General features: G+C 39.0%; 2 long non-coding RNA genes across 3 annotated transcripts; both read left to right on the forward strand.

Moving 5' to 3' along the window:
- The first annotated feature begins 629 nt into the window (after window positions 1-629).
- On the forward strand, window positions 630-5,010 carry LOC109188680. 2 transcript variants are annotated; one of them, XR_002055474.1, is made up of 4 exons: window positions 630-748; window positions 4,352-4,431; window positions 4,526-4,693; window positions 4,825-5,010. It is a non-coding gene; the product is annotated as an uncharacterized LOC109188680 (long non-coding RNA). The 2 variants fall into 2 exon arrangements; XR_002055473.1 differs by lacking the exon at window positions 630-748 and having other exon boundaries at window positions 4,286-4,431.
- Window positions 5,011-5,055: 45 nt separating this feature from the next.
- LOC109188681 lies at window positions 5,056-5,649 on the forward strand. Its single transcript, XR_002055475.1, has 2 exons — window positions 5,056-5,098; window positions 5,326-5,649. It is a non-coding gene; the product is annotated as an uncharacterized LOC109188681 (long non-coding RNA).
- The last annotated feature ends 7,475 nt before the right edge of the window (window positions 5,650-13,124 follow it).

The following is a 13,124-nucleotide window of genomic DNA, read 5'->3' on the forward strand; positions in this document are numbered from 1 at the left end:
TCCATGGTGATTTAGATGAGGAGATATATGTGGAGAAACCTGAGGGATTCGAAGTCAAAGGGAAAGAGGATTATGTTTCCAGGTTAAAGAAGAGTTTGTATGGATTGAAGCAAGCTCCGAGGCAGTGGTATAAAAAGTTTACTTCCGTTATGAGTAAGCATGGGTACAAGAAGACTTCTTCAGACCACTGTGTTTTTGTAAACAGATTCTCTGATGATGACTTTGTTATATTGTTGCTTTATAAAAAAAATTAAATTAATAAAAAAAGAATTTAAAATCAGCCTAAATTCTTTTTTTTATTAATTTAATTTTTTTAAATTTAATATTTTTATGCTTATGTGGCAGCCAAGTACCCACTCCAACGCTTATGTGTCGCCACGGTGTCAATTATCGGTTCATCAGGTAAAAATTATCGGTTATTGGGGTCAAGTGACTCAAAATTGTGTGTTCATGTGTTCAATTGACCTTTTCAAAAGTTTATGGGGTTAATTGAACTTTAGCGAAATGTTTAAGGGTGCATTTGACCCTTTTCGCATTTAATTAGGCCAAATACTCTAGCGCCCAAAACAAACGAAGTAATTTTTTTGGGCGGGAAAATGAATTATGCGAAGTTGTTGCTTTATAAGATAGAAGGAAGATAGAAGGAATATTTCAGTAGTGCTCTGTTCTAAAAAACGCAAGCCCAACTCAAACGGTTCTCCTCCTCCGCTGCTCCCGCCTCTCTACTCTTTGGGCGTTTGGATTCCAGGTTTTTCTCTCAAACCCAATTTGCTTTGCTGCTGTGTGTGCCCGTATGTATGTATGTATGTATGTATGCATCTATGTATCTGTGTATACATTCTTCTGGATTTTAAAGCGATGTGGATTAAGTTTTTATTTTGAAATTTTGTGATAAAAAATTTAGGTTTACAAAGTTTGAATGCTAGAAATTTGTTTGATTTCGTTTTGTCGTTTCTTATTTCTACTCTGCATAGTCCATGTACGATGTTTGGCATATTCCTATAAACCTGTCTGTGTTTAAGTCTTGCAATTTCATTATTAAGGCCAAGTTAGCCCATTTTGGAATATGTTTTAAATTTTGATTCATATTTGTTAGTTAATTTTGCATAGGTTTAGGGTATTGGATTATGGAACCTGAGAGAGATAGAATCAGTCAACTTCCCGCGGATATACTTGACCACATTTTGAAATTTTTGCCAATTGAAGATGCTGCTAAAACTGCTGTGTTATCTTCCATTTGGAGAGATGTTTGGCTTAGTCTTACCCAACTCAATTTTGATCATGGGTTCTTTTGTTTTATTAATAATAAACATCACCGTGCTAGCAACTATGTCAGGAAATCAGCTGCAAGTTTATACGTGATCAACAAAGTTCTCCTGCTGCACAAAGGAACAATTCGGAAATTTGTTCTTTGTTTTTATAATGTTGGGAAACTTGCAATTAGGTATCTGTCTTATGACATTGACGAATGGTTACTTTTAGTCACACAAAAAGGTGTTGAAGAAATCTACATTGGTTTTGTGGAAAAAGCATACCGGTTGCCGGGCTGCATATATTCTTGTTTAACACTTAAGATGTAACACCCCAGATTTTCAAGACTTTTTAAAACTTATAATAAAGGTAGAATCTTATTAAATCCCAAGATATAATACAAGCGTTCGGGGTGCTATGCCGCACACTGGGCTAGAGAACCTAAGTGCACAGGCTAACTAACTAATATCCTCAAAGTGCGATTTCATAAACGTGGCACGCAGGCCGAAAGGGAAACTATCTACTTCTACACTCCAAGTTCTAGCGCGCTCCAGTGACTTAATCTTCTGTGCCTGAAAGCCAAATATATCTGTTCAGCGAGAGATGCTGGTAACCCACTCCAACACGTTGAAATACAATACATATAGAGATATATATAGATATACGAAAACCATTTTGAGCATGAAGATATATCCTACGAACTCTAGCTTTAAAAACCGGGAATGACTCGACAGATAAGGCCAGACGCAAGCAACAGTTATAACGAGCATATGCAGTTCACAACAGATAAGGCAGATAATGCAAAGCATAATCAATTATCGTAACCCAACATGAACAATCCCCAATATAAATCCCATAGTCACATCCCCCAAGACACTCATAATCACAACTCGTCCATGTCACAACACATAACACACTTTGTTGGCGCCACAGGACCAATCGCATGCCCATACATGAGGGTCAGCGCATATAGCTCTGACACAGCCCCGCAGCACCATGCCCCGTATCGCAACACGGGGAGGTCGATCGCAACCGACCGATGAACCGCAGCTCATCATAATGTTTGATCGCAACCAAACAGTGGACCGCAGCCCAAGAGAGTGTCATCTGACCGCAGCCAGGATAAAGGACGAACCGCAGCTCGTATAGAAACGTTTGATCGCAACCAAACGGTGGACCGCAGCCCAAGAGAATGTCATCTGACCGCGGCCAGGAATACCAATCTGACCACAGCCAACTTCTGAACCGCAGCTCAGGATAACCAATCCGATCGCAACCGAATTGGGGTAGCACACACACATAACACATAGCAAGCACATGCAACCCACGTTACACATCGGGAAGGGGGATAAAGCGTATAACAAACCTATGCGTGATCCATCACATACTAAGAATAGTCCTAAGGGGTTCATACTTCCTTCACCTAGGTCAACGGGATACCAATTCATCTAGCATGCGATATAACAGACTCATAAACCTACGAACGGTACCCGAAACATCAAACTAGACATAGGCACGACAACGGGGTCCGTTGGGACACCACGGGAATCGGGGAAACATCAAACGGGGAAACCGGGAGCCCGAGGTAGGGTACTTTCCAGCGGGTAGCCGGTGGGTGGGGATCCACCCGCCGGCTGCCACTGTTCCGGGCAGCGGGTGCCCGGCGGGCAGCTGCCCGCCCGCCGGCTACCCGCTGCCGGAGCTGCCCGAGAATGCCGCGGGTAGGTGGCGGGTCCCCTACCCCCACCTACCCCCCACTGACTCTTTTCATCACTTTTCGCCCCAGGAACCGTTGTGGAACCCGAAACCATGCTTAGACACTTTACAACGCAATTAACAACAACAAGTAGACAATTAACGGATCAAATACGGGAAACGAACGGCACATGGCCTATCATGCTTTTCTAAACATAATCAACACCCAAACATGCGATTTCCCACCCGATAATCCAAGAATCAAAGCATACGGTACTACCTAGGGTTCTAATCACTTTTATATCAACAAGAATACGATTCGTCTTCTAATTGCAAGATTCGGTAGGAACAACACGTAATCATCAAGGATACCAATTAATCATCAAGAACATCATAATCATCAAGAACAACACATAATCATCAAGAATCCCAATTAATCATCAAGAACATCACAATTATCAAGAAACTCCCAATATCAAGATTATCAAGATTCCCCATGGAATCATTAAATCAACATCAATAATAATCATAGTAATTCGCCATTCACAATCATACGGGGGAAACCCTAAGGGGAAATCATAGCTATGAAAATAGGTTTTGTTGAGACATGGGTTACCTCTTAGCCTTAATTAATTCCTTGGCTATGAAGGATCTTTCTTTAAGCTTCCTTGCTTTCTTGATTTCTCCTAAGGGGATTCTTGGAGCTCTTTTGGGGGTGGTGGGGCGTTATTCTTGTGGGGGGTTCTAGGTGCCTCTTAAGTCCCCTATTTATATATTTAGGAGTCCTGGTTAGGAACTAATATTATAGGCTTGCTAATTCTATTCCTTTTGGAACTAAGGATTGGGTTTAGGGATAAGGGTCCATGGCCCATAGTGGACCATATTAATTAATTAAAGGGAATCCTAATCGTAGTCTGAATAGTAAAAGGCCTACTTCCTTTATTCCTAATAGATAACTAGTTCTAGGATTCCTAATTAGAATCTGAATAGTAAAGGGTTTACTTTCTTTATTCCTAATAGGCTTAGGACTCTAATTTAGGCAAGGGTCCACGGTTCATGGTGGACCTTTATTAATTAATCAAAGGAAACCTAACCGAATTAAATCATATTTAATTATTATTAACGGGATTAATTTAATAATTAATCCGAGATTGAAGGCCGTAACACGGGGTGTTACATAAGAGATTGCATCTTTGTTGTGTCATTGTTGATCCAATCAATTTCCCTTGCATATTACCTAATGTTGTTTCACTTTGTTTTGAATGGGTTGACTTTGTCCCTATAAATTGTCTATATTGTGCTATTGACGTTCTTGCACTTGAGAATTTGTCATACGGTAAAAACTCGTTTTATTTTGATATTACTGCTCCAAAGCTGTGTAGTTTAACAATCAAATCTAGCCCAGATAACATGTTGGCCAAATTTCTCCCGGTTAACTTGGACTTGAAATCTATTTCTACTCTTGATTTGGATGGTTTTGTCCAGGTATTTAGCCATAACTTTTCTTTATCTGACTAGTGTTTATTTATTATTTTTTTTAAAGGAATTGATTCCACTTTCTTTCTATTTGATTTTCAAGGGACTTTTTAAAGAATTCACTAGGATGGAATTTCAACTAAATGTGGAATACCTTAAGCTTTCATGTTCCCGACAATTCTATACCAAAAGTGACAGATCATCTTCTGTGTTTGTTTGTTTGCTGTGATTATGCCCTAAGTTACGCAAACTCGATATCGATTTATTTTGGGTAATCTTCATATTCATGGACAAATAATTCATTTGTTCATTTTCATATTGTTTCGCATTTCTGGATAAAATTTTGTGTAAATGTTGATTTGATCGAGTTTTTTTTTCTCTGTATTTGATGCTTGTCTATAGCTCAATTCAATGCCTACTGATTGTGTGGACGCCTTGTTGGAACTTCATGTTGTGGCTCAAACAAATAAGATGCTCCGTGCTTTGAAGTTTATCTCATTTACAGGGTCACATTTCGAAATGCTTTTCATTAAGAAGCTACTTTCTAATTTTTCAACACTTGAAAGGGTTCTCATTGTTGGTGTAAAAAATTACCTGCAAAAAAGACTACTGGAATTATGCTGGAGCTTTTGGATCTTCCTGTTGTTTCCACAAAAACGAAAATTATTATTGTCTAGTGAGTATATTTCCATTGAACAAACAAGTTTCTATTTTGGAAATAGTTTCTATGAAAATCTCTGCATTCCATTTAGTTGCTCTGTGTGTCCCCAATCTTGTGGCAACTTGAGATATGCTTATCCAATAATATTCATTTCCATAGCTACCTTATTCAGTGAAGTTCTTTGATTGCTTGTATTGTTTTGCATTCCCTAATGCAATTTTGTACCAAATTATTTTTTGAAGGTTGATGGAATGAAGCCGAACGGTGACAACATTGTCTTGATGTTTTGGAAGTAACGGCTTAGTTTGGCTCACACACAAAATTCTCCGTTCTGAGGCTTGAGGAAAGAAATATTTTTTGTCATGCCATTACTTATTTACTTTCTTGCACTCTATTTTTAACACTTGAGAAGGTTGGCATTGTTCATACCCATAGTTTGCAATAGGTTTTGAATTTTCGTCGTGTCTTAGAAAAGCAAAAATTATTTTCTTTTAAAAATTTTGTTGTATTTTTTACTATTGGACTCAAATCTTTTTGTTTCCTTCTATGAAAGATATGCTCTATAATTTTCGCAATGTGCCATGGTTAGCTTATATAGAACTTTTGGAGCTTACTATTTTTTTGAAGGCAAATTCTCGATCTCTCTCCTCAGACACAAATTTAGAATAAGGCTATTCCCTCCACTCAGACACAAATAGACAAAGTCCAACACTCTTCGTTTGGCTAGAGACATACAGCGTAGCCGATTAGGGGAGTTATTTTTTAATAGTCAAAGACTAAATTGATACATATATTATAATCGAGAGACTAAAAATGATATTTTTTTCTAAATATAATATATATGCAAACAACTTGCTAATTTGTTTCTCAAATAATTAGGTAATGCATGGTGCATTTTTCTGTAAAAGTATCAAAATGAAAATGTACTCTATTCAATTTATATATTACTTCTTTTTCAATATATGCAAGTGCATATATACATACATACATATAGGGATGTCAATTTAGTCTGAACCTGATGGGTCGACCCGATAAAATCAAAACCGACAGGGCTATGGTCTGAACGGGCTAGCCTGATAAAAAACATTAGCCCGATGAGCTCGAAACCGATAAGCCCGATGACCCGATTAGGCTAGCCTGAAATTAAAAGGGTTAGCCCGATAACTCGATAACCCGAACTATTGAAAATTATTCTTTATTATAGAAGTGATGTGAAACCTAATCTACATGGAATAATTATTATAATTTAAAATAAATATATGAATAAAACAAATAAATGGTGGAGTTAGGGTCTTGGCTTGAGTACCGTATCAAACTATATATCTAGAGTAGACAGAAATAAGAAAAAACAAATTCAAAACAAACAAATTTCTAGCATATAAACATAAGAAACAACGAATACAAACAAATTTGTAAACCTAAATTTCTTATCCCAAAAATTTAAAATCAAAACGTAATCCACATTGCTTTAAAATCCAGAAGAATGTATACGCACACAGCATCAAAGCAAATTGAGTTTGAGAGAAAAACCTGGAATCCAAACGCGGAAAAAGCAATCATTATTGTGTGGATCATATTTTGTATAATGTAAAATAATATACATTCAGTACAAAAATAATATATATTATATTCAGGGAATGTACATTATTTTTGTATTGAGTGTACGTTATATTGTATAATGTACATATATATAGTACAAAAATAATATACATTTAGTATATTAAAAATGTATTTTTTATTATGGTCCACATAACATTTTGTGAACCATGGTCTACACAATAATTTACACCCAAAGAGGAGAGAGGCGGCGAGCGCGGAGGAGATGGCCTAATTAAATTATTATATTTGGATCTTTTCATAATCCAATGTGTATTATGGAAAAATGTATTGAATGCATGTATGTCCTATGCACGTATTATAGAGTTTCAACCGGTTTAATTGGTTACTAAAAATCAGAGGTTACCTAATGTCTTAAATCAATTAAACCGGTTGAAACAAAAAAAACAACAAAAGAAAAATATGAAAAAACAAAAATGCCCTTATTAAATATAGGAAAAGTCATGAAAATGACTAAAAATAATAGTATGAAATGTTAAATGGCAAAAATAATAGTCTGGAACAAAATTTGGTACTTCTGATTTTTAGTAACCAATTAAATCGGTTGAAACTCTATAATACGTGCATAGGACATACATGCATTCAATACATTTTTCCATAATACACATTGGATTATGAAAAGATACAAAAAGTAAATAATATAAGCATTTAATTAGGCCAAATACTCTAGCGCCCAAAACAAACAAAGTCGTTTTTTGTGGGCGGGAAAATGAATTATGCGAAGTTGTTGCTTTATAAGATAGAAGGAAGATTTCAGTATTTGTTCCTTGTGCTCTGTTCTAAAAACGCAAGCCCAACTCAAACGGTTCTCCTCCTTCCTTGCTCGCCGCCTCGCTCCTCTTGGGGTGCAAATTATTATGTAGACCATGGTCCACACAATGTTATGTGGACCATAACAAAAAGTACATTTTTAATATACTAAATATACATTATTTTTGTACTATATGTACATTATATTATATAACGTACACTCAATACAAAAATAATGTACATCTCCTGAATAATGTACATTATTTTTGTATTAAATGTACATTATTTTACATTATATAAAATATGATCCACACAATAATGATTGCTATTTGGGCGTTTGGATTCCAGGTTTTTCTCTCAAACTCAATTTGCTTTGCTGCTATGTGTGTATACATTCTTCTGGATTTTAAAGCAATGGGGATTACGTTTTGATTTTAAATTTTTAGGATAAGAAATTTAGGTTTACAAATTTGTTTGTATTCGTTGTTTCTTATTTCTATGCTAGAAATTTGTTTGTTTTGAATTTGTTTTTTCTAATTTCTGTCTACTCTAGATATATAGTTTGATAGGGTACTCAAACCAAGACCCTAACTCCACCCTCATAAGATCCATTCCTTCAAATATCCCAAAATCTCCTTCTTCCTTCTTCCCACAAGCGAAGGGAGGCCCAAATACTTGCCAACCGTATTGCCCTCCGTCACCCTGAGAATCCATACAACCTCGTTCCTAACTGGCTGTGATACGTTGGCACTGAAGCAAATCGCAGATTTGTCATAGTTAATTCTCTGACCAGATGCTATAGAGTATGTATCATGTATGTACCACATTTGTTCACTTTCCTGGGCATTAGCACGCAAGAACAAAAAAATAGTCGTCCGCGAACAGAAATCGCGGGTGCCCCTCTTGCAACACGCGCCCCGTGCAACCTGCCCATGCTTATTTGTTTATCAATCATGACACTAAGGTCCTCCACAACAAACAAAAATAATTACGGTGATAGCAGGTCTCCTTGTCTCAAACCACGATCGGGGATTATCGGGCCTAGTTCACGCTGCTCATGCAGAATGTGGTACCGCACTGCACTTACGGATTCTAGAAGCACATCTACCCATCGTCTGGCAAAGCCCATTTTAACCAAAACCGCCTCCAGGAAATTCCATTGTACCCGATCGTACACCTTACTCATGTCTACCTTCAACGCGGCAACCCCTTCCTTTCCCTGAGTTTTCCATTTTAAATATTGATGAACCTCATATTCTAGCATAACGTTATCCGTTATTAGGCACCCGGGCACAAACGCACTCTGCGACCCCGAAATGAGTATCTAGTAATGGTTTCATACGGTTCGCGCACACTTTCGCGGCGATTTTGTACACCACATTGCATAGTGTAATAGGTCTCAAATCCGTCATCGACTCTGGACTTCTTTTTTCGGTATCAACATAATGAAGGTGTCACTCGCCTTCTCAGGTAATTGGGCAATATCAATAAACCCTCGACAGAACATCGTGACATCCGCGCCAACAATATCCCAGTAATACTGAAAAAACCCCGGCCCTAAGCCATCTGGCCCTAGCGACTTATCCGGATGCATTTGGAACACTGCCTTGCGGACATCCTCTACACTTACCGGCCTTAGCATTTTAGCATTATCCACAGCAGAAACCCGAGTTGTAATATTCTGAATAATCTCCTGCATGTCACCATTGTCTGTTTTAAACAAGTTTTCAAAATAATTTAGCATAGCTTGACCGATGGTTTCATCTCCCTCAACCCAGTTTCCTGTGTCATCCTTTACCCTCTTAACCTTGTTCCTCAGTCTCCTGGTTTTCACTGAGTTATGGAAAAATTTGCTATTCAAGTCCCCTCCCTTATACCAGTGTTCTTTAACACGTTGCTTCCAAAAAGATGTTATTGCTCCAAAAGCCTCAACAATTCATTCTCAGTTCTGGCATACCTCATGAGCCCTTCTGCATCAAGTCGTTCCCACAAAGCACCCATGGTGGCCTTGCAACTCTCGATACGCCACAGAAAGTCCTTGTTGTGATTCCTTCCCCATCACCATATATCACACCCACACCACTGCAGCTTAGTTAAGACATCCTTGCCTGATGCTTCTTCCCAGTATCTAGTAACAATTTCCCGACACCGCTCTTCCCTGAGCCACATATTGTCGAACAACAAGGGCCGGCGCTTGATAGCATTTGCTACAGCAACATGAGTCAGCAAAAGGGGAAGATGATCAGAGTAAGGACATACCAATGAGGTGGCTGTTGCTCCCTCGAATAACTCCTGCCATGTTGGAGTGACAAAAATTTTGTCCAACTTCTCTTCTACCATGTTTGGTAAACCGCGTGAGCGTGACCAAGTTAACTGGACTCCATCAAAGGGCATTTCCCGTAACCCGTAGTCAGCCACGGCATCTCGAAAACCATTTATCAGCCAAGGTGGTTGCGGAGCACGACCCCTTTTATCAGCCTGTTGCATTAGGTCGTTTTAGTCACCCATTATTACCCATGGCAGTAAACTCTCCCCTGCAAGTCGACGCAACATTCGCCAGGCCTCCCTCCGCCTATGTCTCTCCGGGAAGCCATAGTAACCCCTAAAACGCCAAGTGGGTGCATCTACGTACATCCAATGAGATTGTTGTATCTATATGATTGCTAAAGTACGTTGTCACATGAAGTTGCATTATGCTTGACCATAACATTGGCAATCCCCCACTGTGGCCAACAACATCAACATAGAGCATATTTGCGACCCCAACTGTGCGCGAACTACCTCCATTCTCACTCTGTCAGCAAAAGTCAAAATTAAAAAAACCACTTGTGGCCTCTTTGTGCAGATAAGTTCCGCCAGGACTCGAATTGCCGTAGGGTTGCCAAGCCCCTGACAATTCCAACTTAAGATGCTCGTGTCTCCTAGCAGGCTTGCACTACAACACCCGCCGTCGATCCGTTTTTTGCCACTGTCACTTCGCAATCCATTTGAGTAGCATCATCAACTCACTTCCTCTTGGGGTCAGTCACCACTATTGCCGGGTCCGTAGCTACAAGAGTGTCAACAACACCTGGTTCTAGGCTAATACTACACTCCCCCGTCGTTGGTGAGGCCACCTCCATTCCCGGCGCCTACCACAGCTTCCGCTCAACATCAATTTCTGGTGCCACCCACCGTTGGCCATGCGCCAAATAACTTCCCATTCGATAGGTCAACCCCATGGACGATCTTTGGGCAAACCATATCGCTATGACCGATCACACCACATACAAAACAAAACGTCGGAAGCCTCTCGTAACAGAAATCAACAAACACCCACATCCCATTGTCCTTCTTGAGTTTCATCTGCTTCTTCAACGGCTTTGTTACATCGATGGTCACATGCACCCTATAGTAAGTCCGCATGGTACCATCAAAATTCCGATCATTCACCATCACCAGTGTTCCCAAGAGGAGCCAATTGCCGAAACCACTACCCCGGACTAGAAATCGGTGGGCAGAGAGTGGATCTGGATCCAGAAGTCTGCATGGTCTAATGGTATAGTCTCTGGATCCTCACCTGGCATTACCTTCCTCATAATGAGTAGGGTTTGTTCATAACTCCATGGTCCATCAGCGAGGATTTTGGTCAGATCGGTCTCGTGATAAAACCGGATCAGATAGCACTGCGACTGAATTTGTCGCATTGTTACCCCCCATAGCTGGCTGCCACATTGCAGCCATTGTGTCCTGAAAGAATCCAAATTTGATCAATTTAGTCGTCACCAGTCTGCCAACTGCGTAGTATTCGCCTTCTCGCTCATCATCTACAATGGGTACATTTGGCAGCCACACCGATACCTCCTCATCATCAACGTCAGCTAGTGTTAGATTCGCACACAAATTTGGTAAATCAACGTGATTATCAGATTCCATCATGAAAACCGTGGAAGCGATAGGGTGATGAGAAAACTCGCAAAGAGGGGCGAGAGAAAACAATTATTTTTGTTGGTTTCTATGTCTTCTCAAGACGGCCATTTTCTTCAGTAAACATGTATTCCAACTCTTCTCCTGAAATACTCAAACAAAAAGAAGAAACTTTACTCTTAAAAACTGGTTAACATGCTGAAATATTTTGTACATTTTTTTTTGACTTCTAAAACGTTCATTGTGGGTAGTTTATTTTTATTTTTTATTTTCAAATCAGTATATCGTCCATTTATGTGCGCCTGACATACTCTTCACTGTATGCGCAATATAATTAGGATTAAAGATTTTTTTTTTGTTATTTTTTTTTACAAACATGATTAAATCTGTTTGGAACTCTGTAAAGAATCAAAGCCACTCACATTCTAGGCTCACTTTTGTATGAACTAATGGCTTCTTGATAATGCCATCACTACTAATAACATCTCATAATTTTATATTCTTCTCAGCAGTTCATGGATAATATAATATTTTTTATATTATGCTCGCAAGTGATAGATGACTTGAATCTATCCGACGACAATCATAATGAAGGTCGGAAAGGAAAAGGATATTGAAAGGTGAAAACTTGAAGGAGAAGGTAGGGGAATTTGTGTATGAAATGGAAGGTATTGACTATTAGTGGTGTAAACAAATCAAATAAAAAAATCGATTCGTAATTCGAATTCGAATTCGAATACAAATCCGAATTCGAATACTTTTTTTGATTCGAATTTTTTCATTTTATTTTAATTTATTAGAGAATTTTGTAAAAAATTAAGTTAGACATTTCGAATTCGAATATTCGAGTCGAATAGAATATATAATTCGAATCTTTGACTCGATTCGATTCGTTTACACCTCTGGGTATTATTCTCAGCGTGAAGCCATTCTATTTCTATAGCCATTTGCAAGAAACACATTTATTTTTGCCAACTTAAGTACCACTCCACAATCTCTTGTGGAGTCGATATGGGATCGTATCATTGCCCACCCCTTGAGAAGTCGACGTCCGCGACAGCTTACTCTAGATGGATCACACTTCGGACTCTTCTCGGCACCCCAGTAGCCATTTTTTCCCTTTAGATGGCTTCACTCCAGACCTTATCAAGCACCAAGTAGTCCTTTTCTAGGTCTAACACAATTACAAGATTGCTAAGTTCCAAATCAGGAAGCAAGAAGAGAAAAGAAGAAGGCACTGTTTCATTGAGTAGGTTATTTCTGTTACATCTTTAGCCATCCGATGGAAAGGATTTTATATGGAGAAAGAAAGCAACTGCTGTAAACTATTTTCTAACAACATTCTAACGAACCTACTTGTTTAACTTCCATCTAATACACCCCCCCCCCCCCCCCCCCCGCAAGCTGGGATGTACACAGAATAGAGTCCCAGCTTGGAAACAAACTTCTGAAAAAGCAAAGGTTGCAAAGGCTTGGTTAACATATCAGCAATCTGATTATCAGTAGACACATGTAGAAGTCGAATGATGCCTTTTTGAATTTTTTCTCTAATGAGATGACAGTCAATCTCTATATGTTTTGTGCGTTCGTGGAACACCGGGTTCTCGGCAATGGCTATCGCAGACTTACTGTCAGAATATAGAATGGCAGGTTCTTCCATCTTTACTTCCCGTGTCTCTAGCAGGAAAGTTAACCACTGGGCTTCACAGGCAGCAAGAGCCATGGCTCTGTATTCGGCTTCGGAGGAGGATCTAGAAACTGTATGTTG

Source organism: Ipomoea nil, unplaced genomic scaffold (assembly GCF_001879475.1).
Source record: "Ipomoea nil cultivar Tokyo-kokei standard unplaced genomic scaffold, Asagao_1.1 scaffold1474, whole genome shotgun sequence".
In the NCBI taxonomy this organism is placed as follows: Eukaryota; Viridiplantae; Streptophyta; class Magnoliopsida; order Solanales; family Convolvulaceae; genus Ipomoea; species Ipomoea nil.